The following is a 26,275-nucleotide window of genomic DNA, read 5'->3' as shown; positions in this document are numbered from 1 at the left end:
CTTAAAAGAACAAAATACTTTTGATAGCTAGAGCAAAACATACATGTTGAGGAGCAGCAGGAGATAAAGCCAAAGGCGTTATGAGGGAAGAAAAACATGAACACACTCTGCAAGCTATCATCAAACATATCTTATACAGATATAAGGTACTATTATATCTCAGTTAAATCATGACTCATGCCATAGGATCCATGCAGTAGTTACCTTTGTATCTCTGATCCTATCCGGTCCTCAAATAAGCACAATTTTTTTTTTATTAAAAAATATTTTGGGGCACCTGGGTGGCTCAGTCTGTTAGGCATCTGACTTCAGCTCAGGTCATGATCCCAAAGTGCATGAGTCTGAGCCCCACATGGGGCTCTCTGCTGTCAGCTCAGAGCCTGCTTCAGACCCCTCTATCCCCCTCTCTCTCTCTGCCTTCCCCTTCCTCAAAAATAAATAAACATTAAAAAAATATTTCTTAAAACCTATCAGTAATACTTTTCACTGTAAAGTAACCGAGGGAAACTTACTTTTTAGCATACCCGACTTATTTATTCTTTCCATTCTTGCTTTTGAGATTGGATCTAATCCACTGTATCTGTTCCCTTCTAAACTTAAAAATCAGAAGACCTAAGTGTGGATTTAGGGTTTGTCACTTAATAGCAGAAACACACTGGACAAAATACTAAATATCTTCCAAACTTCATTTTTTTAAATTCTATAAAATGTATTTATTACCATCTAATGTGTGTCTCATGGGTTATGGTAAGGTTCAAATGAAGAATCAAATTCGACATGTGCATTAACACTTAGCTCAAGAACTGTAATAGATTTTGCAAACATAAAATGGAATCATCCAGGGGTACCTGGGTGGCTCAGTCTGTTAAGCGTCCGCCATTACCTCACCGTTTGTGGGTCCGGGCCCCCACCGGGCTCTGTGCCGACAGCTCAGATCCTGGAGCCTGCTTCGGATTCTGTGCCTCCCTTTCTCTCTCTGCCCCTCCCCTGCTCGCACTCTGTGTCTCTCTGTCTCAAAAATAAATAAACATTGATTGGGGTGCCTGGGTGGCTCAGCCGGTTAAGCATCCAACTTTGGTTCATAATCTTGCAGTGCATGAGTTCGAGCCCCGCAACAGGCTCTGTGCCGACAGCTCAGATCCTGGAGCCAGCTTCGGATTCTGTGTCTCCCTTTCTCTCTGCCCCTCCCCTGCTCGCTCGCTCACTCTCTCTTAAAAATAAACATTTAAAAAATTATAAAAATAAATAAAACCAAATAAAATGTAATTATCCAGAGTGATACCTGTTGAGTTCCTGCTCTTCCACACTCCAGATTTAACAAGATAACTAATTTATTCCTCTCTGCCAACTAATCCTATTCTCCCTAGTGAAATGAGTAACAGTATCGATGTGGCAAAATAGGTCAAAATCTGTCCTCCACTGGGAGCATAAAGTTCAGTCTTTCACAACATCAAGGTAGACTCCAGTTATTCTAATATACTCGCTCATGTTCACAAACAAACAAAAAATCTTCACGTGAGTGAGTCAAGCACACAGTCACGCTTTGTGTCAACCCCTGCACAGGCAACCGTGCCCGGAACAGTAAAGAAGCGATGCTGGACATCTGGCATCTCCTAGAAATGAAGCCACCATCATTATGAAAAACGTGGGGGCAAACAAAAAAGGAAGGGTGAGCAATGTCAAACAAAGCTGCAAAAGCCTTACACAGCTTTCAAAGCCAAGAATAAGCTGAGAAAATTCTCTTCCCACAACTATTCATCTTCCTGCAGATTTCCTGTCAGTTAATGTCACTATAACGAACCCTATTTTCAAAGGCAGAAGTTCTGAGACCTGCGAGCATGTTCCCAACTTTTCTTCGACCAAAGGGTCAGCATTTGACTTGTCTTGGGTAGAAAAACTGTCTTTAACAGTTGAGTCTTCCCAAACAGATTTCCTATCACAACTAGCAAACCCTTCCATGAAACATTTTTATCAATGGTTTCTATTTTATTTTTCTTCATAATACTTACTAAAACCCAATACTTTATATAATTATTTACAAATCTTTATTGGTCTGCCTCTCCTAGGAAACAAGGTCCAAGAGGGCAGGGATGAAGGTTTCCTTCATTAGTATATTCCTAGCACCAAAAACACACAGCATTGTTGAATTAGTAACCAAATCTTTCATTCACTCCTCTCTTTAACCTCCAAATCCTACAGGTTCTATTTTACATTGGCAGGTATAATCTGTATACTTCCTCTCTTTTTCTTCAATCTTTTCTCTTTTCCATCCACACTGCCAATGTTGGAAGATCAAAATGACATCATCTCTCATTTCAACTATTCCAGGATCCCTCAAAAAATTCATTGCCCTGCAGTTATCCTTAGTCTGGTTCAGCCTCCATCTGTCCAGATAGTTTTCTTCTAAAAAACATAGAACTCAATCAGTCAACCTGCTTAAGACTCCTGGTGTTTCACCTAAGCCTTAGGTCTTCAGTAGGATACCCACAATCCTTAACTCCATGAACTCTACCTTACTTGGCCATCCAGATCTTATACTCTCTACATCCCACTCAAGGATGGCCACAATTAAATCAACATTTCTTGGACAGACACTTTCATAATTTTTTCCTTGTCTCCCTTTACCCCTCACCATATTTCTACTCTTGCTTTGCCTAGATCAAAGCTCTCCTTGTGAATGAAACATTCTTAGATTTCTGCAAGCAAAACTATGCCAAATCCATCTTGAAAACACAACAGTGGGCAGGCACATCAAATACTGTACTTACCACGTGATAGGTCTCTCTCACTGAGCCTGTATGTAGACCACAAAAAAGCTGTGTGTCATGCAATATCCTTTCAGATCTTTCTACCTGGAATGAAAAGCTAGAATGCAGACACCTTGTGCCCATTCATTCGAGAAGTATTTAATGGTTGCCTAAACTGTGTTTGTGGAAGACAGTTTTGACCTTGGAAATACAGAAAACAAAGTAAACAAAATCTCTGAATTATTGTAGCTTATACTATGAAGTAGGGTAGACAGTGAATAAATGAGTCAATTCATGATATAACAGATGGTAATAAGTGCTATGGAGAAAAATTACGAAATGACACTTAGGTGTATATGAAAGAAAACATTGGTTGAGAACTTGTGATTTTACAAAATGGTGGGGGAGAGCTTCACTAAGAAGGTAACCTTTCAGGGGGCGCCTGTGTGGCTCAGTCAGTTGAGCATCCAACTCGTTTTTTAAATTTTTTAATATAATTTACTGTCAAATTGGCTTACATACAACACCCAGTGCTCATCCCAACAAGTGCCCTCCAACTCCTGATTTTGGCTCAGGTCATGATCTCATACTCTGTGAACTCACGCCCTACATCAGGCTCTGTGCTGACAGTGCAGAGCCTGCTTGAGATTCTTTCTCTCCCTTTCTCTGCCCCTCCCCTGCTCATGATCTCTCTCTCTCTCTCTCTCTCTCTCTCTCGCTAAGAAAATGCAAAAAATAAAAAAGAAGGTAACCTTTTAGCGGCGGCTGTGAACTATGAGAATCTAAAGGAAAAGCACTCCTCTAGAAGAGGCAGAGCAAGTGCATGGGATCTGACAGAGGAAAATACCTGGCATTTTAGAGGAATTGCAAAGAAACTGTTGTAAAAGCAGCTGCATGAAGGGAGAAAAGGTCGAAAAGATAACAGGAGAAATCTCATGGAAGGCCTAGCGCTCACCTTTATCTTCTACTGTGAGTGAGACACGAAGATACTGAGGGCTTGAAGCAAAAACTCCATCACCTCACCTGTGTTTTAACACATCCAAACATTCAGAACACTTAAGGCATGGTTCCTACCCACACACAAGAATACAGGATGGCAAAGATGAAACCTGGGAGGAGAGTTAGATCTATTAAAAAAAAAAATCAGCAAAAGAGAATATCAAAAATTCACATCAGTATGAGAGTGAGGAGGTCAAGAAATCCTCTTATAAATTTACACAAAACTGGCAAAAACAACCGTATCAGCACCGTGGAAATCAAAGGAAAGGATACCAAGAACTGCTAAGCATGTATTTGTGAAAAATATGGCACTTCAGTGGAAAACATCAGGATTCTGTGGTATTTTACCCAAGTGTACTTCCATCCACCAAAGCCCTGTCAACACAGTAGTTCAAACAGGGCTGAGAGGCTACGAAAACCACCAGCTTTTCTGCCATTGCAGAAGTGGGTTCACTTCATTGGCAATGCTGCCAGACAAAGGGCAATCCCAGTGGCACCAGAAGAGGGTGATCAAAAGCTCAGCACACCTCAGGTTAGGACCGGATTTAAAACAAGCAACAGGCAGAGGGGCTAGGCAGGAGGTTAACACCAAGTTACAGGTGGGACAGGCAAACGGCGTCTGACAGGCTCGTCACATAAGCTAAGTCGGCCTAAGGCTGGGTATACACACAGACGAGACTGAAGTAGACCCAAATGCACAGAAGAGACACTAGATAAAGTACAGAAGTAAAAAGGGGGCAGATTTTAAAAAAGCCAGAAGAGGGAATACACACCAGCCCACAAACAGATTCATCAGCAATGAGTAAAAAGCCTTATCACCTCAAAAAGTTCAAGCAGGACTTCTAACAAAACAATGACTGAATAATAAACAGTGTAGATAAAGGGATGACCCCTAAGCTATTACATAAAAACAAGAAAAAAAAGATGAGAAGAGATACAGGCATTCTCACATTTTGAAGGACACAGATTGCACAATACAAAAAAACAAAAACCATTTGACAGAAAATTATCTCTCAGAGTGCCAGATACTAGGTTTAGGAGCAAATCACTTCAAAGTAACAATTATAAAGATCTTCAAAAAACTACAGGAAACCACATTTAAAGAATTATACAAAGGCATGATATCAATAATTCAATGAAAACAGAATCTCAACAAAGAGAAATTACACAAAAGGGCAAAATGGAAATACCTGACTAATGAAAAATTCACTAGAGTCGATCAAAAGCAGATACGAGATGGTAAAATACAGAATTCCTGCAGCTGAAGATGGTGGAAATGAGGAATACTCAATCTGAAGAAGAGGAAAAAACAGAACTACAGCCCGAGAGATCTACAGGACAAAATCAAACGTACAAAAGTACGTGCAGGATAGGAGTCTCAGAAAGAGTGAAGAGGAGAAAGGGAAGAATAGGTATTTGAAGGAAAAACTTCTTAAGAGGACAAACCAACCAACCCAAGGATATCAATGAATGCAAAATAAGATAAATACAAAGAGATGCACATACAGGCACATCAAAGCCAAACTGCTGGAAGCCAAAAATAAATAAATAAATAAATAAATAAACAAACAAACAAACAAATAAATAAATAAAACAAGTAAAAAGAGAGAGAGAGAAGGAGGGAAACCTTAAAATTCCCTGACTTTCCACATTACATGGGAACATCAATAAGATTAAAAGCTGACTTACTAAAAACAACACAGGCCAGAAGGCAGTGGGAGAATATATGCAAAATGTCAAAAATAAAAATAAAAACCACTAGTCAAGAATTCTATATCCAACAAAACTATGAATTCAAAATGAAGTTAAAATATGGAAAATTCCCTGCTAACAAATCAATCTTGAAATACTAAAGGAAATAGTTCTGTCTAAATGGAGCAGATTCCAGACAATAACTCAAACAGGAAAAAAAAAAAAAAAGTACAAGATATGGTAAAAATATGGATAAATTCAAACTTCTACAAAAAAATTTTTATGCCAAATACTTCTCTTAACTTCTGTAAAAGACCTAAGAATGAATATGTAATAATTACAACAATAAATTGTTGGGTTTATAACAGATGTAACATATCTAACAATAATAGAACAAAGGATGGTGGAGGAAAAGAGTCAAGGAAAGTTTCCATTATTCAGAATTAAATAAATATTCTGAAGTACACTTTGAGGGGTTCAAATGCATACTAAAATCCCTAGAACAATGACTAAGAAAATAACTATTAAAAAAAGAGTAACAAAGAAACCAACAGAAGACTAAAAATAAAACTGTAAAAATAAATTTAACACAAGAGGTGGCAATAAAGGGAGACGTACGGAATAAAAATGACATGAGACAAACAGAAAAAAAAATGTATCAACACACTATTATAAATAATCATATTAAATATAAATGCAATAAACAACCCATCCAAAAAGCAGGAAACATCAAACTACAAAAATAAGATCCAAGAATATTCTGCTTACGAGAGACAAACCTTAGACTGAGAGACAAATACATTGAAAGTAAGAGGATGGAATTAGATGCAATATAAAAATAGAAGTAACAACAAAACCAGAAGGAACAAGGGAGGTAGACTGCCTGCATTTTTTTCTTTAAGGTTTACTCATTTCTCAGAGACAGAGAGACAGAGCATGAATGGGGGAGGGGCAGAGAGAGAAGGGAGGAGACAGAATCCCAAGCAGGCTCCTGGCTCTGAGCCCTCAGCACAGAGCCTGATGCGGGGGCTTGAACTCAAGGACCAGGAGATCACGACCCGAGCCAAAGTCGGACGACTAACCGACTGAGCTACCCAGGTGCCCCTAGAGTGTCTAACAAATTAGACCTCAGAAAAAGAAATATTATTAGAAACAAAAGGCAATATTTTATGTCAATAAAAGGATATATAATAAAAGTATTAACGTATATACAAAATAGATGAGGCAGAAAAAAATGACAGGATCAAAAGGAGAAAAACATAATTCAACAGCAATAGCAGGATATTTTAAGTCAATTCTCAATAATGGATATAACAATTATAAAGCAAGCTGACAAACATGTAGAATGAAAAACAAAAATTAACCAACTTGACTAACATACATTTATAAAACGTGTTATTTTACAAACCCCGAACACAGAGGGGGAAAGAATATTTCAGAACTTTTGATCCACGGTCAGAGTTACCCTGACACCAAAAAAAACGACAGATATATCATTAGAAATGAGAATTAAAAACCAATATCCCTATTGGGAGCGCCTGGGTAGTTCAGTGGGTAAAGCATCTGACTCTTGATTTCGGCTCAGACCATGGTCTCAGGGTCATGAGATGGAGCCCCAGGTTGTGGAGCCTGGGGTGTGGAGCCTCCTTAAGATTCTCTCTCTCCCTCTGCCACATTCCCCGCGTGCACTCACTCTCCCTCTCTCTCAAAAAAAAAAAAAAAAAAGAAAAGAAAAGAAAAGAAAAAAAACAAAAGAAAAAGAAGAAGAAAAAGCATTAAAGTCTTTAAAAAACAACAAAAACTCGTATCCCTATTGAACATAAATTCCTTTTTAAAAAGTTGGCAAACTGAGGCGCCTGGGTGACTCAGCTGGTTAGGCATCCAACTTTGGCTCAGGTCATGATCGCACAGTCCGTGGGTTCGAGCCCCATGTCAGGCCCTGTGCTGACAGCTCAGAGCCTGGAGCCTGCTTCAGATTCTGTGTCTCCTTCTCTCTCTGCCCCTCCCCACTCACGCTCTGTCTCTCTTTCTCTCAAAAATAAATAAACATTAAAAAATTTTTAAAAAATGATTAAAAAAAGGTTAGCAAACTGGAGTGACATCAGTGAAAAAGGCAGAGAGTATCTTTAAAATTTTGACCTTCCAGGAAAGATAGAAAGAGATGAAAGAAATGAAAAAAAATGAAAAGAAAATGAAAATGAAAGAAACATTGGTAACCACTGTCGCAGTCAGTTTTTTCAGAATCCTGGAAATTCACTAAATGGTTGCAGCAACGGAGGAACATCTACAGAAGAAAAATGGCTGTGTGCCTCACGTAGATTTGGGATCTTTATGGTGTTGTACCTTCTCCTAGTACCATCCCCCACCCAACCTCAGAGGCAACACTGGAAAGTAACAGCAATTGTAAGTAATGAAAGGAGCAAAATAAAGCTTAAATTCATTCCAACCTCAATCCCAGCACTAGTAACTATTTGATCTGTCTGGTCGTATACTGAAAGACCTCACCTGAAAGGTTTATGTTTATGTCACAGGACGCAAAACCCATTTTGTACAAGAGCTTCCCCCAGCAGAAGAGCAGGTGTTGGTAGAAAACATATCTTACAAGTAAGTGTTTTAATATCACCAATGAGATGGATAATGGTTGGGGCAAAACATAAACTAACCAAAAAGATTGACAGGAAGCTTGAGGAATGAGACTGTCCCCATAAGGGCTTTGAAGAACTCCATATTCCTGGTCATCTAAAAACCCACACATGTGAGGGCCTGTGCACATGCCCAAGAAGAACTTATGGCCTAAAGCTACAACCCCTGGCTGAAGCCTAGGGTCTGAAGGAGTGGGAAGTAAAGGTTAAGGCTGAGTTGTAACCTGCTTGGCTGAGTATCAAAGACATACCACAACACACACACACACACACACACACACACACACACACACACACACAATCCTGGCAAAAGGTCTTTAGAGATTTTGGGGTCCAGGCATTTAAGGAAATCTCTGTCCAATCATTAGCTGACCACTAAGCTTATAACTGAGAATTCTGTGACCGCACATGACAAACACAGACTTTTGTTTAGCTCATGACTTTCATGAAACAAATAAGACACAGCACCAATAAACTCTAGGAAGGGAAAAGAAGCTGATTTCCACACTTGCCACATTGTAATATTAAAATATACAGTTTTCAACAACAAAAACAAATGTGAGGAATTCAAAGAAACAAGATCCCTGCTAAGGAAAAAGACAAATAGAAACTGTCCCTGAGGAAGCCCAGATAATTGACTTAAATGACAAAGACTTTACACCAGATACTTTAAATATGTTCAAAGCCTTAAAAATAAACAAACAAATAAATAAAAATAAGTCTAAAGAATAAAAGGACAGAACTATGAGAACTATATCTCAACAAATAGAAGAGAAAGAAGTTCATATAAAACAAACAAATATAAAATCTGGAGTTGATAAGTACGAGAACTAAAGTGAAAAATTCACCAGAAGGCCTCAAAAGGATATCTGAATAGGAAGAAGAAACTAATCAGCAGACTTGAAAACAGGTTGAAGTCTTACTCAGACCACATTTCAGAAAATGCTAATGCACAGGAACAACTAGTTCCCCACACTGTACCACTTTAATTACAGTATTGAAGTTATTAGTATTGTGGTCTCATTGTGATTATGACAGTTACAGTTTGAGAGCCTATTAAATATTGAGGATTACGCACATACTTCATCTTTGCTGAACTATCTATCAATCCCTCAAAGCACTGTCTCCTCTCACTTGTATGCTTAGCAAAGACAAGTCTGTCTTACAAAGAATCCCAGCCTTTAAGTTAGCAATTTCTTCAGTTTATTCCTCTCATCCCATTATAAACTGAATTATTTGCTTTAAACATCTGTCTCTCGTAAAACAGATGTTTAGAGGGCAAGCATTATTGATCATTTTTTAACAATTTTATTGAGGGACACTTCACATGCCACACAATTCACACATTTAAGTTTTCCCATCCAATAATTTTTAGTGTATTTAGTGTTGTGCAATCACAAAGTCACATCAGAACATTTTCATTACCCCAAAAATAAACCCTGTACTCATCTGTGGCTATTTCAACCCAACCCAACCCAACTCGCCCTTTGTCCACAGCCCTAGGCAACCACCAAACTATTTTGTTTCTCTGGATTTGCCCGTTCTAGACATTTGCCATAACTGGAATCCTACAACACTGGAATTTTGTGATTAGCTTCTTTCACTTACCTTAATGTTTTCAAGGATCATCCATGTTTTAGCATACACTGAACTGCTTTTATTGACAAATAATATTCCATTGTATGAATAATCCACATTTATCAATTCATCAGTATATCGACATTTGGGCTGTGTCCCCTTCTTAAAATTTTTTTAATGTTTATTTTTGAGAGAGGCAGAGAGACAGAGTGTGAATGGGAGAGGGGCAGACAGAGAGCGACACACAGAATCCGAAACAGGCTCCAGGCTCTGAGCTGTCAGCACAGAGCCCGACACGGGGTTCAAACTCACAAGCCGTGAGATCATAACCTGAGCTGAAGTCGGACGCTCAACTGAGCCACCCAGGCGCCCCTCTCCTTTTTTACTATAATGAAAAATGCTGTATATAAATTATGGGGTGGACAAATATTTTCACTGTTCATTCCCCTTCACTAGGGGTAAAACTGATGGGTCATACGGTAAAACTGTTTAACCTTTTGAGAAAGTGCAAAAATGTTTTCCAAAGCAGCTGCACCATTTTCACATCATCAACAATGCAAAAGGATTCGAATTACCCCAAGTCATCAATTTTGTTATCTTTGTTGATCACAGACATCTATGGGTGTGTAGCAGTGTATCATTGTGGTTTGGATTTGCATTTCCCTGATAGTTAATGATACTCAGCATCTTTTCATGTGTATATTGGCTATCTGCAAATCTTTGGAGAACCACCAATTCAAATCCTTAGCCCATTTTTAAATTGGGTTTTCTCTTACTTATATATTCTAGATACAAGTATTTTATCAGATACACGATTTGCAGAAATTTTTCTCCCATTCAGTAGGTTGTAATTTCCACTTTTTGATGCTGTCCATTAGAGCACGGAATGTTTTAATTTTTGGTCACTTTCGCTTTTGGTATATTTACAAATGTTTCACATGCCTCGAGATCAAGAACATTTATTCCGATATTAATTTCTAAGAATTTTATAGTTTGAGCTCTGACAGTTTACATCTATAGCTCATCGTGAGTTAACTTTTGTGTACGGTGAGAGCAAGAAATCTAAATTCTTCCTTTTCCATACTGTCTCAGTATTGTTTGCTCAAATATTCTTTGTGTATTAAATTGTTTCAGAACTCTTGTCAATAATCAATCATAAATGTGAGGGCTTTGGTTTTTATTTCTTTTGAGAGAGCGAGAGATCAAGAGCAAGTTGGGGAGGGGCAGAGAGAGAGGGGGAGATAGAATCCCAAGCAGCCTCGGGGCTCTCAGCACATAGCCTGATGCAGGGCTCAAACTCACAAACCACAAGATCATGACCTGAGCCAAAATCAAGGGTCAGAGGCTAAGTAACTGAGGCACCCAAGTGCCCCACATTTATAGAATTTTTAAATTAGCCTGTCATTCCTATAAAAAAAAACAGGTGAAACTTTGAAGTGCTACTTGGAGAGTACCTTGGCACCCTAACAAGTCTTCCAGTTGATGAGCATAGGGTATCTTTCCATTTATTTGGGTCTTCTCTCTTTCCATGTTTTGTGGTTGCTAGTGTACAAGTCTTTCAAGTCTTTAAATTTATTCCTGGATTATTTTATTCTCTCTGATGTTACTGTGAATGGTATTATTTCCTTAATCCCCTCTTGTCTGCTGGCCTTACTGTCCTGGCTAGAACCTCCAGTACAATTATCAATACAAATGGTGGGAGAAGAGTCCTATTCTTTTTCCTGATCTTGAAGAGAAACCTTTCAGTCTTTCACATTCAAGTTTGATGTAGGCTGTGGGTTAGCTATACGTGCTCTTTATTAGGCTGTGGAAGCTCCCTTCTATGCCTACTTTATTATAAGTTTTTATCTTGAAAAGATGTTTTCAATATATTTTTTGGTATCTTCTGAGATGAGCATGTAGTTTTTGCCCTTTATTCTATTGATAAGGTGCATTACAGTGATTTTTAGATGCTGAACCTACCTGACGTTTCTGGGATAAATCAATCTTGGTCTTGGTGTGTAAATCTTTTTTATATGTTGCTGGGCCCAGTGTGCTAGTATTGGTGAAGATTTTTGTGCTTTTATTCATAAGAGATAACTGTCTGTAGTTTTCTTGCAGCTTTCACTTTTGTTATCGGTACAATACTAGCTTCATAAAATGAAGTGGTATGTAAGGTAGTGAGAGGTTAGTGACTACAAGGGCATGAGGAAGAGGCTTCTGAGATGAAGGCAATCTTCTATTTCCTGATCACATGCTGGTGTCATGGGTGTGTTCAGTTTATGAAAATTCAGTAAGCTATACACTTATAATTTGTGTTCTTTTCTATATGCATTTTACTTCATCCATTTTTTAGAAAAAAAAACCACTATGACATATTTCTAAATTTGTTGTTATCAAGAATCCTTTCAGAAATTATCTATGACGTTCTATAAACTGCTGCTGATAGTTATCAAAAGCATCATGGTCATAAAAGACACAGAATGAATGGGAATTATCACAGATTGGAAGAAACTTAAGATGATGAAGACAGAACCTCTAAATGCAATGTGGGATACTACACTGGTAACTGAAAAAGAAAAACGCCATGAGGGAAAAACTGTAACATTTAAATAAAGTCTGCCATTGAGTTAATAGTTTTAATCAAAACTATCATTCCCTGGCTTCATAATTATACTACGGGTAGGTAAGTTGTTACATTAGGATAAGATGGGTGAAGAGCACATATGAACTCATTATACTATTTCTGCAACTTTTCTGACAGGCTTACATTATTGCAAAATAAAAAGTTACAAAACATCATTTTGTGACTACATACATTCATGTAAGTTTTACTCAATGACTTACAAACCGGAAAATCTCCCTCCTACTAGACTATCATCTACCATCCTATCAAGTTTCCTAACCAAGAAGCAACCAATACCCTGTGTATTTTGTACATCCTTTCAAAGATTTTCTTTCTTTTCTATTATTTAAGTACAGCTGGCATAGCATGTTGTGTGAGTTTCAGGTGCCCAACATAGTGACTTGACAAGTCCATACCCAGTACTCACTACAGTAAGTGTAGCTACTGTCACCACACAACATTATATAATACTGTTGACTGTATTCCCTTCACTGTACTTTTCACCTCCATGCCATATTTAGTTTATAACTGAAAATGTGTACTTCTTAAACCTCTTCACCTATTTTACCCATTCCCCCACCACCCTCCCACTCTGGAAACCATCAGGCTGTTCTCTTTGTTCCTTTTTGTGTAGATTCCACATATAAGTGAAATCATATGCTATTTGTCTTTCTCGGACTTATTTCACTTAGCATAATACCCTCTAGGTCCAACCATGTCGTCACAAATGGAAAGACCTCATTCTTTTTTAGACCAAGTAATACTCTATTGCATACATGTATCAAATCTTGATCCACTCATCTACCAATGGACAATTAAGATTACTTCCGTACCTTGGCTACTGTAAATAATGATGCATTAAACACAGCAATACCTGTATCAAATCAGTGTTCTGTTTTCCTTGGATAAACACTCAGAAGTGGAATTACTAGACCATATGGTTATTTCTATCTGTAAATTTTCAGGAATCTTCATACTGTTTTCCACAGTGGTTACATCAATTTACATTCCCACCAGCCGTGAACAAGAGTTCCCTTTTCTCCACATTTTCACCAATACTTATTATTTCTTGTCTTTTTGATACTAGCCATTCTGATTGGTGTGAAGTGATATCTCATTGTGGTTTTGATTTACATTTCCCTGATGACTGATGTTGAACATCTTTTCAAGTGTCTGGTGGCCATCTGTCTTCTCCGCAAAAATGTCTAGTCAGGTCCATTTTTAATCAGATTATTTGTGGGGATTTTTGGTGTTGAGTTGTAGACGTTCTCCATATATTTGGAATATTAATCTCTTATCATATAAATCATTTGTAAATATCCTCTTCCATTCACTTTACTGATTGTCTTCATCTTATTGATGGTTTCCTTTGCTGTGTGCAAAAGGATTATTTACTTTCGTGTAACCCCATTAGTTTATTTTCAGACACTATTTTACGTATATGCAAGCAAATACATACGTGAGTATCTGTGCATATTATTTTCTGCAGGAGTAGCTTATTTAGCAATTCCAGTTACAGAATCTGTGCAAACACTGAGCTGAAAGATTCTCCTACAAGGACATCAGCTGCATCACTGTTCACTATACCAAAAAGTCAAACACACTCACATATATAAAACCACCAAAGGGGTGCTCAAGTGGCTCAGTCAGGTTATGATCTCGTGGTTCATGAGTTCGAGCCCTGAATCAGGCTTTGTGCTGACAGCTCAGATCCTGGAGCCTGCCTCAGATTCTGTGTCTCCCTTCCTCTCCCCTTCTCTCTCTCTCTCCAAAATGAATAAACATTAAAAAAAATTTTTTTAAACTGCCAAAAACTTGAATACAACCAGTTTGAATAAACATACATTAAAATACTATAAAGACATGTAAACAGGGTGATACACAAAACTAAGTGCTTATTCAAGAAATGCAAGGATCATTTAACATTCAAAGATCCCTATTTAAAAAGCTTCAGTTTTTTTAAATTATAACCTAGAAACGTATATACTAGAACTGAAAATAAATTCATAGAGTTAAAAAATACAACTATGAAAACACATATAATATAATGATATGCAAAGAGAAGAAAGCTATGCACCAAAGTAACTGTTCATTTGTTTTGGTTTTTGATGTTTTAGGTTATGTGACATAGACTGCAATGAGGGCCCAGTTCTTCACCCTTCCCTGTATACGGACCCTTTTCCATGTGACTTTGCTATTCTTCTCACTAAAGAGACTGCATCCATTTCCCATCCCTTGAACCTTAGCTGGACTTGTGATTTACCATGGCCAACAGATTAAAATGGAAATGATATGTCCACAACGACATCAGTCTTCAAAATGCACTGCATTTTTTGCACTTTATTACACTTTTGCGATCATCATGAGAACATACCTAGGGCTGGCGTGTTGCATGATGAAATAAAATTAAACCAAGCTATTGATAGCCAAGGACATCCTAGGTCAACAGAACTGGTGAAGTCCTGTCATGAGCAACAATGATTTATAGTTGTATACCATAGAAACTTCACGAGTGTGTGTGATACAGCATTATTGTTGGCTACAGATAACTTATACAAGATTCTTAACTATTTACTGCTTTAACAACAGTACTTTGGTTGTCAGAAACCTGTATTTTAATTCCAATACCTCTAAAGACAGACCACATTTCCCATTAAGTTTTTTCTTATGATCTTATCTTTATATTAAACTCTTCAACCAAAGGTGACATTATTTAATAATTACTTATGCTTGTTTTGTGATTCTTACATTAAATCCTTAAATGTGATACTGAAACTCATTTGGGGTTCTCCATTTTAACCCAGTAGTCTCAAATTAATTATTTTAAAGATAAATTCTAATACCTCACAGAAATGGTTTTCACTACTAGCAGTAACTTCCTTAATTATATTAACTACTTCTATATTACTGTATAACAACACTATCCTAATTATCTTTCCTTTACAAAGAAAAGGACACTTAGAGCAGATCATCATGAAGTATTCTAAGATTAGCCCTTCTGCTACACATGGAATCCTGAGGCTAAAATAATCAGACAGGTTTCTATGGGCTACAACCAAGAGGAAAATGTAATTCAGGCACCAGTAAAAATAGAAAAAAACAATTCAGATAATTACTCCTTATCTCTACTGCCCATAAATGTTCCATCACCAGTGGATCTGGAAGGCCAGATGCCAGAAGAAAATAGAGTGATATATGGTGGAGCCACAAGAATTCAAGCAGGTACAGATTAGATGGCTCTGATTAGATCATCCACCCACAGGGACTCAGGAGACACAACCCTGGGCAGAATCCGTACTGTATGTGCTGAGGTTTATACACCAAATACTGCACACTATTTGGCTCTCCTACTATGAAATATAAATTAATAATGTTTCAAATCTATAGAGATCTATTTCTAACTATAATATAAAACACAAATCACATATTGGCCATGTTAAATATAAACTGCTGCCTTTCAAAAGTTCCATCATTATCTTATTCCATGAAAATATTACCAACTATGAAAATAAGTGAGTGGGAATGTGTAATTTGAAAATATTTGGCCAAAGAAAAAGCCCACTATGACTAAAACAAGATGGCAAATGACTTCATCTTCTTTTGGAAAATGACCTCATTATGACAACTAGCTAACCAACAAGCTTCCAAAGCCACTAACAGTAGCTTACAGAGTCACAGCTGTTACTTTTTCTAACAACTGAAAGTTGATTTCATTTTAAATGTCATTTCAAAAGAACTGAATGATTTCTTCAAAGTACTACAATTTATGAGCAAGAATGACATTGAGTAGAGCACAATGATAAGTCTGTGATTTGTTCAATAAAGATGATTATAAAGAATGACAGAACAAAGTCAAAAAACACCTCATTGTGGCATTCTTGAACAACAAGCAGACATATTTAGGAGAACTGGAAATCATTCATAAATAAGACAATAAATATAAAAAGTGCTTGCTTTGACCTTTAAGCAACAGAAAAATCATTTGATAGAGAAGGTATGATATAAATTTTTGATAACCAGCTTCTTTCAAAACAAAAACAGATGACTATTTGAATACATTTTCTGAAAAAAATACATGAATAATTCATGCAATTTAAAACGTTCAGACCCCAGACACAATGGAAAACCTGTCACTATTAAAATTCCTGTGGAGTTCTGTGCCTCCAATTGTTTACCACTTTCGTTATTAAAACGCCCTACATGATGGAGCACCTAGGTCCCTGATGTCGTCTTTTGCTACATTGCCTACCCCACCTCTACTCAGTCCATTCTTATAAACAGATGTTAAACAAAGGTTCGCAAAGGGAGGAACTTTGGCTTCAACATAGATATGGGACCTGATACACAAATTATCGCCCTCGAGGCAGTGGAAGAGCACGGGAGACAAAATCTCTGATCATCTAACTAGCCTCACGGCCCACCAATGTTTCACATGTATCAATGTCAAGTGCCAATCGCTATAAAACCCGCAGCCCCCCTCAGAAAGGCTGCCATCTCTCACGCCTCTACAGTGTTGCAGAACACGGTCCATCTCTTTAGAATTCCCGAACTTACCTGTCCCCATGTCCCCACAACTGCCACTACCGGTGCCACAACCTTCTTTCCTATCCCAACCATGGCACACCTGGGTGCTGAGATGTAACGTAGTGAAATGTTTAAAAGCATAGATTTGGGGGCCAAACTGTCTAAATTTCAATCTTTACTCCAAATTGAATTCAAATTCTGTACCATCTTCATAAAGTCTTTACCTCTGTTCTACAGCTCCCTTATCTGTAAACTGGGATAAGAATCGTAGTTGTTATAGAAGGTTGTTGAGCTATAAATGAGCTAATGTATGTAGAGCCCTATAAGAGTATCACTCACACAAGATACACTTTGAGTGTTAACTATTACCTTAAGATTCAGCGGAAGTGTCATATCTAGCTCTACTGTTATCCCTCAAATTAAGTTAGGGACACTTCCTCTGACATCCTTAGGTTTTGTTCATCCACTTACCTCCTAATATGCTCTCATGTTCTTCATCCATTTCTATATCACCAGCACTAAACACAATTACTACCACATACTGTATATTCAGGATACTTAGTACAATGAATGAAAGAAACAATAAAGTAATAGAGGATACAATGATTCCAAGGCACATGATCTTAACTATAGGATATAAATAGGCAGGAGTATCAAGCATGATTAGAGGATTTATACACTGCACAGAAGCACCTGGCTGAGAAAGCAGGTAACAACCGAAATACCCAGCCACACATCCTGGTACAAGGAACAGTACACCAGAAGAAGGGAGCGACTGTTTTTGCTTTTTAAACCCAAAGGTGCCATCTTCATCACTGCTCGGCCTTTTGGCTAAGATTGAGTGCAAAGGTGCCATCTTCTCACCATGTGTATGATACAGGGATTTTAACCCAGAGAGGGAGTCTTTTCCTAAGTAATCTCCGCAGAAAGAGCACCTTTCCTAAGTCACAGAAAGGATGAATCAATAAAATGTGGTATCTACATACAATGGAATTCAGTCTTAAATAGGAAGGGGAAATTCTGAAATACACACTTATGGATGAATCTTAGGGACGCTATGCCAAATGAAACAAGCCTGTCAAACAAAAAAGGACGAATATTGTACAATTGTACTCATACCTAAAACAAACTCAGAGAGAGAGAAAACAGAATGGTGGGCGCCAGGGGCTAGGGACAGGGAGGGATTAGGAGCTATCATTTAATGGCTGTTAAGTTTCACTTTGGGAAGATCAGAAGGTTCTGAAGATGGATGGTAGAGATGGTTACATAACAATGAAAATGTACTTAACACCTCCAAACTGTACCTTCAAAAATAGTTAAAATGGCAAATTTTCTACCTATAAACAAATTTACATCAATTTTTTTCTTACTTGCAAAAACAAAGGCAACTTCCCAACTTTAAATGATTTATACTAATAATTACTTGTGGCAAGATACCACACTTAGTTACTTGTGCATCTTGTAAACATCTTTTAAAATGTCAAACGGTTACTTTTGTGTACTAAAATAATACATTATTCAGTTACATATGCTGCACACTGCTTTCCTAAAATTGTAACATCTTTATGGCTTAGAATAGCTAATAATATGTAGTGACATCTGCTTTAAAAAGTTTCCAGGTTAAAAGGACTCTGGTTATGTTTTTATTATACAATATTATGGGGCCAGAGGTACCCATTTCCTACCAAAATTTACCAATATAATCTTCTAAAGAGAATCCCAAGGCTGCCATCAGGTAATGTCGGAGCTCATCTCCCTGATCTGGTACATTTCACTTCCAGATTCTCAACTTTCACAATATGATGTCAACTCTACTCCAATTCAACCTCAAAGCGTAAGTCACTCCTTCCCTGGCAACCGAGAAGAACTGAAATCTATGTCTCTTTCAGGAATTACCACTGAGAACTGACAGTGACAGCATTTTTTATGAAAAGACTTAAACATGTATAATATGTCAGTTCAATAATGCTGGGGTCCACTTTCAGTCAGAATATTGTCTTTACGTTAAAAAAAATCACACATTCAAATATAATAACTATGCTGCACTAATGAAGAATATAGAGGACAAAAACCACGATGCATTCAGCAGTGCTTTAAAATGCGTTTGTGCTTTATCACCCACAGAAATAAGTGCATATAGTAGAGACACAGTAGGATATGCACTTGACAAAACATGTTAAAGTCTACATTCAATATTCTCCGAGTACTGTTGCTAAATCCATAGATTCCTTGCAATAATCAAGCTATGGGATACTCTAAGGTGCTCTTAAGATCCATGCCTTGATAGAGACAAATCAGTAGAGACAGCACAACTTTGTGTCTATCCTCTGTGCTTCAATCCATCTTTCCACCTACCATTCCCCCCTTCCACTGAACTGCACTTTGCTGTGACGACGTCAGTCAATACCAAAGCACAGGAGGAGACACGATCCTGTGAGTGTACCCATTATACGTGATACAGGCGACACATAGGGTACCCAGGAAAAACTACTCTATTTCTAGAAAATCTACAGGGGGGGATTTTTTGGTCTTAGCATCATCAACAAAGAATGACTCACACACTTCCTTCAATCTTATAGGAGGAAACTGAATCTTAACACTTAGTGCTTCCTAACTTTCTTTTACATAGTCCATCTTCAACAGTATTACATATCAACATGCTATCACACTCCCATTTACTTAGTTAACATTTTCTTCAAATACCAACCCTTGTTTTACTTACATAAATTTTAAAGGGAATCTTTTTAATTACTATTATAAATAAAAATCTAGAATCATTTATGATACAGAAGAGAACTGTAAAAATGAAAATGTTATTAAACTTTAATGACATATTGCTACTTGCTTTTGGTTAAGCCTACTCGTGTAGGTTTACTTACAAATTACTTCAAAGCTAGTACATTACTGAGAATGTAATGTAAAGTCACCATCCCTTTTTGTCAAATACATTATTTGATACAGTTGAAATCTCTTTTGCACTGACTTCCCTCATGCTCTCTCTTTCCCTTCGCAGAAATAACCACTATTCCATACTTGGTGTGTATCCTTCTCATTCATGTTCTGGAATACTATTCTTATGTACGATAAATTAGTATGGTTTTGTTTTTAAAAATCTGCATTAGTAATGCCACTGTTGTACAGTTTGTTTTGAGCTCAACTTTGTTTTCACAATGTACCCACTCATACTGATACACACTGACTTCCTTCATTTTCACTGTCCAATAGCAACTATTCTATGTATTTGTTTCTACTTATCCATTCCCCTCTTTGATATTTGGATTGCTTTTTAATTTTGACATTATAAGCAACGCCTCAATGAATGCCTTAGGCACATTTCTTTGTGCTCAGTTTCCTAGCCCTATGTGAAAGGTTCTCAGGTATATTGGTTATTTGGGGGAGGGGGTATGGATTTAGAAACTGAAAACCCAACTTTGCATCCAAATTTTACTGAGAGTAGCAAACCCAACAGTGCATTTCACATACAAACCTGACTCCTGGGAGCACCTGGGGGGCTCTGGGGGTTAAGCCTCGACTTGATTTGGGCTCGGGTAATTAACTCACAGTTTGTGAGATGGAACCCCGCGCCAGGCTCTGTGCTGACAGTATGGAGCCTGCTTGGGATTCTCTCTCTCCCCCAATCTCTCTGCCCCTCCCAAGCTCACACACGCACTCTCTCTCTCTCTCAAAATAAACATTTAAAAAAACCTGACTCTGGGGTGCCTGGGTGGCTCAGTCGGTTAAGCGTCTGACCTCGGCTCAGGTCATGATCTCACGGCTGGTGGGTTTGAGTCCCGCATCGGGCTCTGTGCTGACAGCTCAGAGCCTGGAGCCTGCTTCAGATTCTGTGTCTCCCTCTCTCTGCCCCTCCTCCACTCACACTCTATCTCAAAAATAAATAAAAACATTTAAAAAAATTAAAAAAAAAACCGGACTCCTGAACACCATCCTGTTTTCCTAACTTTATATTCCATTTGCCTCCTTTTATTACTCATTCTTAATCTATTATACCTTGCAGCAGTGTTTCCACTTTTAAAAGCTATGTTAAGTTCTTTTTTGGAACAAGGAAGGGTATAAATAAATAATGCAGTTTTCATGAAAATATCAACCAAAGTCTCAGATCCAGTCCTGGATCTTCGAATTACATACACAATGGGACTTGAAGTCACTTAATCCTGGTGTCTTGGTGAGCCTTAAGGATCTCATAAAATAGATACTATTTTGCTCTCACAACTATCGTGTAAATTTTAAGAAAGCTAACTATGAACACTATGTAATTATTAGCGGTATTATATTTAAAAGATATCATCAGAACTATAATTTATTGAGAAGTCAGATGATACTTAACAAACTCTTTTGAAAACACTTAGGCATAAATCTTCTCCTCAGTTCCTAAAAAACAGGTAAAGAAAACAATCAATCATCAGTAACATGTGCAGTATGTCGTGTGTGGTACATCTCGTAGATAAGAATGAGATATTTACTAAATATATTTGCTGAATGAAAGATTTTAGGGAAAAATCGTATCAGTTGGCTGTTAACACCAGTACAGAGAAGACTAAAGTATGAATTATTTTTAACAGCTATAATTTCTTATGAAAATATTAAAATACAGCTGTCTTCCTTTGGGCAAATTCAATCTAAACTTACAAATTATTTAGGAAGTAAGAAGGCTCTTGCTTTCATTTGTGGGCAACAGGAAGACAACTACTGAGCTACTAAGTAAGACCTGTAACTACCTCGGAAGAAGCAAGAGTGGGACCGTCTATCAGGCACAGACTGGATGTACGTTTGCACCACTGTGGTCATTCTGAACTGCACTGTCACAGGACCAAAGGCATCTCTTCAAATAAAAGAGGGCAGCAAAGATTTCAAGTAAAAGGCAGGAGTGGGGAGTAGGAGGGAGAGGAAAGCTAACCTTTATTTTGTATTTGCTTTTCTGTGTACCGTTTTAAATACGCTGTCCTTTAAACATCAACAAAGAACCTGTAAGGTAGGCCTTATGATCTCTTTTTAAAGATAAGGAAAAAGACTTACACGTCAAAAAAGTTAAGTTGCTCAAAAAAGTCTCACTCAAAGCTACAAGGTACAAAGAGTCAGACCACATGCCAGGTCTATCCAACACCACACTCTTTCCACACTACTGTTTCTCATACCATACAAAGACAGCAGCAAACACCAACTGAGGGCTTTCTCTGTACCCTCCAGCATCCCACAGTAGTGCATCTTAAAATCCCGTTGAAATGGATGCCTCACTACTTCTGTTTTGCAAATGAGGAATCTGAAGGCCAAGAAAGTGAAGCACTTGGCCACCAGTCACCCAGTAAACAAACGGTGAAGCCAAGTTTCAAACCCACGAAGTCTGAGTCAACTATTACACTATAAGCAAAGTCGAGAAAGTGAGAAGGCTGGCCTTGAGAAGATAAAATCCAACAGAGATATAACAACTGTTTTCTAGTCTATACCCCACCTAAGACATGACAACACAGAATTCTAGGTAGCAATGAGAGGCAGACAAACATGGGTTAAAACTTAGAGCTACTACTTAGCTGTGTGAGGTTGGTCGATTCAAGTAACCTTTCTCTGAACTGTTTCTGCATTTGCAAAATAGAGATTAAAACAGAGCCACCACAGCTGACAATTAAGTGAGATAATGCGTGAATGTCACATGTACTTTGAGCCAAGCATTATGAGAAAGGGAATTAAACTCATCTCGCTTTAGCCTGACAATAATCTTCCAAGATATATTATCATCACTTCTAATGATTCAGGATAGCTTCTCAGGGTTATATGGTGTATCCAAAGTCACAGCTATTAAGTCACAGGAGAAAAATTTAAACTATGTTCTTCAAAATTAAAGGATAACGCATCCTTCCTCTTGTACCAATGGCATCGCCAAACAGAATAAAGATTTCTCAAAAACTGTACTTATTCTCTTAGAAGTTAACCTGCACTGCAATGAGATCATCAGTTCACACAGCCTTTTGGCAATCTGATAGCAATACTAGACCTGTGACATTTCTCCAGGTTCTCCAGACCATCAACAGGTATCACTGATATACAACTTCCCAGCAAGCATGACAGCCAAGGAAAATCCACCGTGATTCTCTCCCCTTGACTGTCCCTGTGCGCAACAAGGTACGCACTGAACACAACACAGCCACACTCTGGTGAGACCAGATGCCAAAAAGTCATAGAGGTCGGTGAGACATAGGTGGCAGTGGCAACAGCCTTTGCTGCCGTTACGATTAACTGCAAGACTGTGCACAAGCCACCCAGCCTTTGTGTGCTTCCATTTCTTCATTTCCTAATCGAAGGTAATAGTGTCATGGTGGAGACTGGCCATAGAAGATCGCACTGTGCCAGTGATGTATACATATTACCTAATCTGATTCTTACAAAAGTCGGGGCAGGGAGGGTGTCCTCTCAACCCTGTATCAAAGATCAAGACTCTGAGTTTTACACCCATGTTACACCGTCCTAAAGCTGCTGTGGGTCCAACAGACTTAAAGACGTGTTTGTAAATATTTTGCGTATAGCCTCTGAAGTCACAGTATTACACCTACGAGTAGGTCCTCCTGACACTCAAGCAGAGGGACTTTTGTTCTTCTTATTAAAAACATAAAAGATACTCATACTTCCTTGCATTTTCATACTGCCTCCACCCCCAAAATTACTAACAGTATGTAAAATTTTTAAACTTCAGTATCTCCTTCCGTACACAGCTCATCACCTAGAGAAAACCCAGGACAGAGTATACACCTAACTGTATTTACTGAGTGAACGACTCAACATAAATTGTTCACCAGCTCCTAGTATTAGGTACTTACAGAAATTATTTAAATGTTTACAATATCCATAAAAGGATCATCATGCCCACTGTACAAATGAAGAAGCAAAAAACTAACAAAGGTTGCATAGCTTGGGTCACAGAGTTGATCATCTCCAGAACCAGGCCTGGAACGTAGTTTTGACAAACTCTACTACAGCCTTATGATGTTCCCACTCTGAAGTTCACAAAAAAGTTTTATGAAAAGGAACGACTTGAGACACCTTGAAGGATGACCAGGACTTCAGAAAGTGGAAACAAGGACACAGTTGACCCAAAGGAATGAAAAGAAGCAAAACACAGAAGACAGGAGGCAAGGAGCAAGTCTGGGAAACACTATCTAGTATCCTTTACCTAAAATAAGCATTTAACTTAAGAGCAGGAATATAAGTACGTAAGAGACTCTGAAAGATTAACATAGCAGGAAAAAAATCAAAGTAACAAAGTACTAGAATGGACAAATTTGGAGGCAGAGAAGCCAGGTCATAATTCATGAGTCAAGGGGTAGTGACGGTTAGGGTCTAAGTCATGACAGAGAAACAGAAAAGAAAGAAATGATATAGGGACATTCTTCTTTGGGCATGGGTGACCATTCGTTTGATAGACACTATTGATGTCTATAATGGTTGTGACATTCCTCTCAACCCTTTAAATCTGATCCCTCTCATTGCCGGTTCTCAGCATCATGAATTCCACCACATGAACTTCATTGGAAGTTATGCTTCAACATTTACATGGTGGGATAGAATCTGTGGAACAGACTCTCATTTTATTGCCTACAATGAAAAGGTGGAAGAAGGCTGCAAAAATGACTGAATAAATATCTCTTCTAAAGCTTCCTGAAGGCACGCTTTTCCTGAATTGAAGCGAGGAGCTAACATTGCTTCTGCGGAGCAGAAATGAACAAGCAGAAATGAACAATGGATACAAAGGACATTAACAACCTTTAACTATCTTCCTAGTGGGAACTTTTTCTACTCTACATAAAAGTTCTGTGTGTGTAGAAATAAGTAAATAGATATTGAGGTATGATATTCACCAGGAAGTTTCAAAGGCCACGTTGCTAACCTTACGGAAAGGTTTGACGTAATGGAAGAAGTATTAATCCGTGTCTTTCCCCCAGTAACACCATATTCCTGAAGTTGAAACTGGTCTTTAAAACCTTTTAAATATATAGTGGCCATTTCAAAAACTCTTAGCAGGCTGTTGGTCTCATATTGAACCTTAAGCATCTTTTAGAGTCTGCCTAAACATCAAAGCATCACGGGTTCAACCACATCAAATGACAGTGTTGAGTGAGGCTGCCGAACCAAAAAGAGCCAGCACCAAGAACCTCCACTCTTATCCTAAGCTGACCAATTTGAGGTGATTCTCTTTCTTTGAGAAGTCCTTTTGGATTGCAAAGTACTACTGGTATCCATAAACGAAGGCCTTTCTGAATTGTTTTAAGTGGAATATTTTAATCTAAAGGTTTTTGGGTTACTTGAATTTTTTAAAAAATTGAGCTTTATTTCCCAATTTTTACCTTTCATTTTTGTAGATTAAGTTTTCAGTATACCTAAAACTGTATCTTGAAACATTGTGAGCTGACTTGCTGTATTTGCACTTTGAACTACTGAAATAAATGTGATTTTTTTGTCTGATTTTAAAAAAAAAAAAGAAAGAAAGTATATAGGGAACCAAAGAACTCACAAGAATCAACTAAAATAAAGGAATAAAAGAAAAGAATTGCAAATCTGATTGGAAGAATGATAATGTCATTGAGAAATTTCATTTTCTACATTCAATAATGTGCATAAGTATATAATCAGGAAAAAATAGGGAATCAAGGAAAGTGGAGATATTTCAATTAATTCCCAGACATCTATGCCTTAATCCACCTCTAATATATCAGAAAATCACTTACAAAAATCAGAAAGGAGTCTTGCAAGATGTGTCCAACATATGTAAAGAATATTTATTAAAATGTTATCTAACACTTAATGACAAATAACTCAAACGTCCATAACAATACGCTATAAAACATACGCGCCTACCAAGTCAGCTCAAATGAGAAAAGTATTACCAACATAATCATTATTTTATAGAGAATGGTAAAATTTGAAAATATCACATATTGCAAACTAAACCATATCACACCTCTGCACCAAGGTACTAGAATTTATCCAATTTCTTGGTATTTCCAGTTTTAGCTTTAAATTTGTTAACTTTACCTTAATGTCCACAATATATCCATGTTTGTAATTATATATTATAAATGATCTAGCAGAGATTAAAACTAAGGCTTCAAAAACATGGGTCGCTTTAATCTTGTGGCTTTTGATTATCCCTGGCAGAAAGCCACAAAAACCACCCAAGGACAAAGTTTAGAAAGCATCTAAATAAATAAAAATGTTTTATAGAAATACAGGAAGCAATGATATTAAACTGATGACTATTTAAAAACAAAAGCGGTAACAGGCTCTAAAATAGGTAACCTGTGAAACAAAAGAAGTATTACAATAATCGAAGATTCCAAAAAAAAGACTTTAAACATACACACATACCCCAAAAATAGAGAAGTAGAAGTTCATCCACATGAAAATGCTGGAATACCTGCAATGAGGAACACTATACAGTCACTAAAACTGACTTTACAGAGATTTTTAATACAGTTAGAAAC

General features: G+C 37.6%; 1 protein-coding gene across 3 annotated transcripts in view; it reads right to left on the bottom strand.

Moving 5' to 3' along the window:
• The window catches only part of SUPT3H (SPT3 homolog, SAGA and STAGA complex component), a 530,133-nt gene that overhangs the window by 426,248 nt on the left and 77,610 nt on the right, over positions 1-26,275 (bottom strand). The gene's annotated exons all lie outside the window — the stretch shown is intronic.

This window comes from Acinonyx jubatus, chromosome B2 (assembly GCF_027475565.1).
Source record: "Acinonyx jubatus isolate Ajub_Pintada_27869175 chromosome B2, VMU_Ajub_asm_v1.0, whole genome shotgun sequence".
Lineage (NCBI taxonomy): Eukaryota > Metazoa > Chordata > Mammalia > Carnivora > Felidae > Acinonyx > Acinonyx jubatus.
This window is presented reverse-complemented; position numbering and strand designations above follow the sequence as displayed.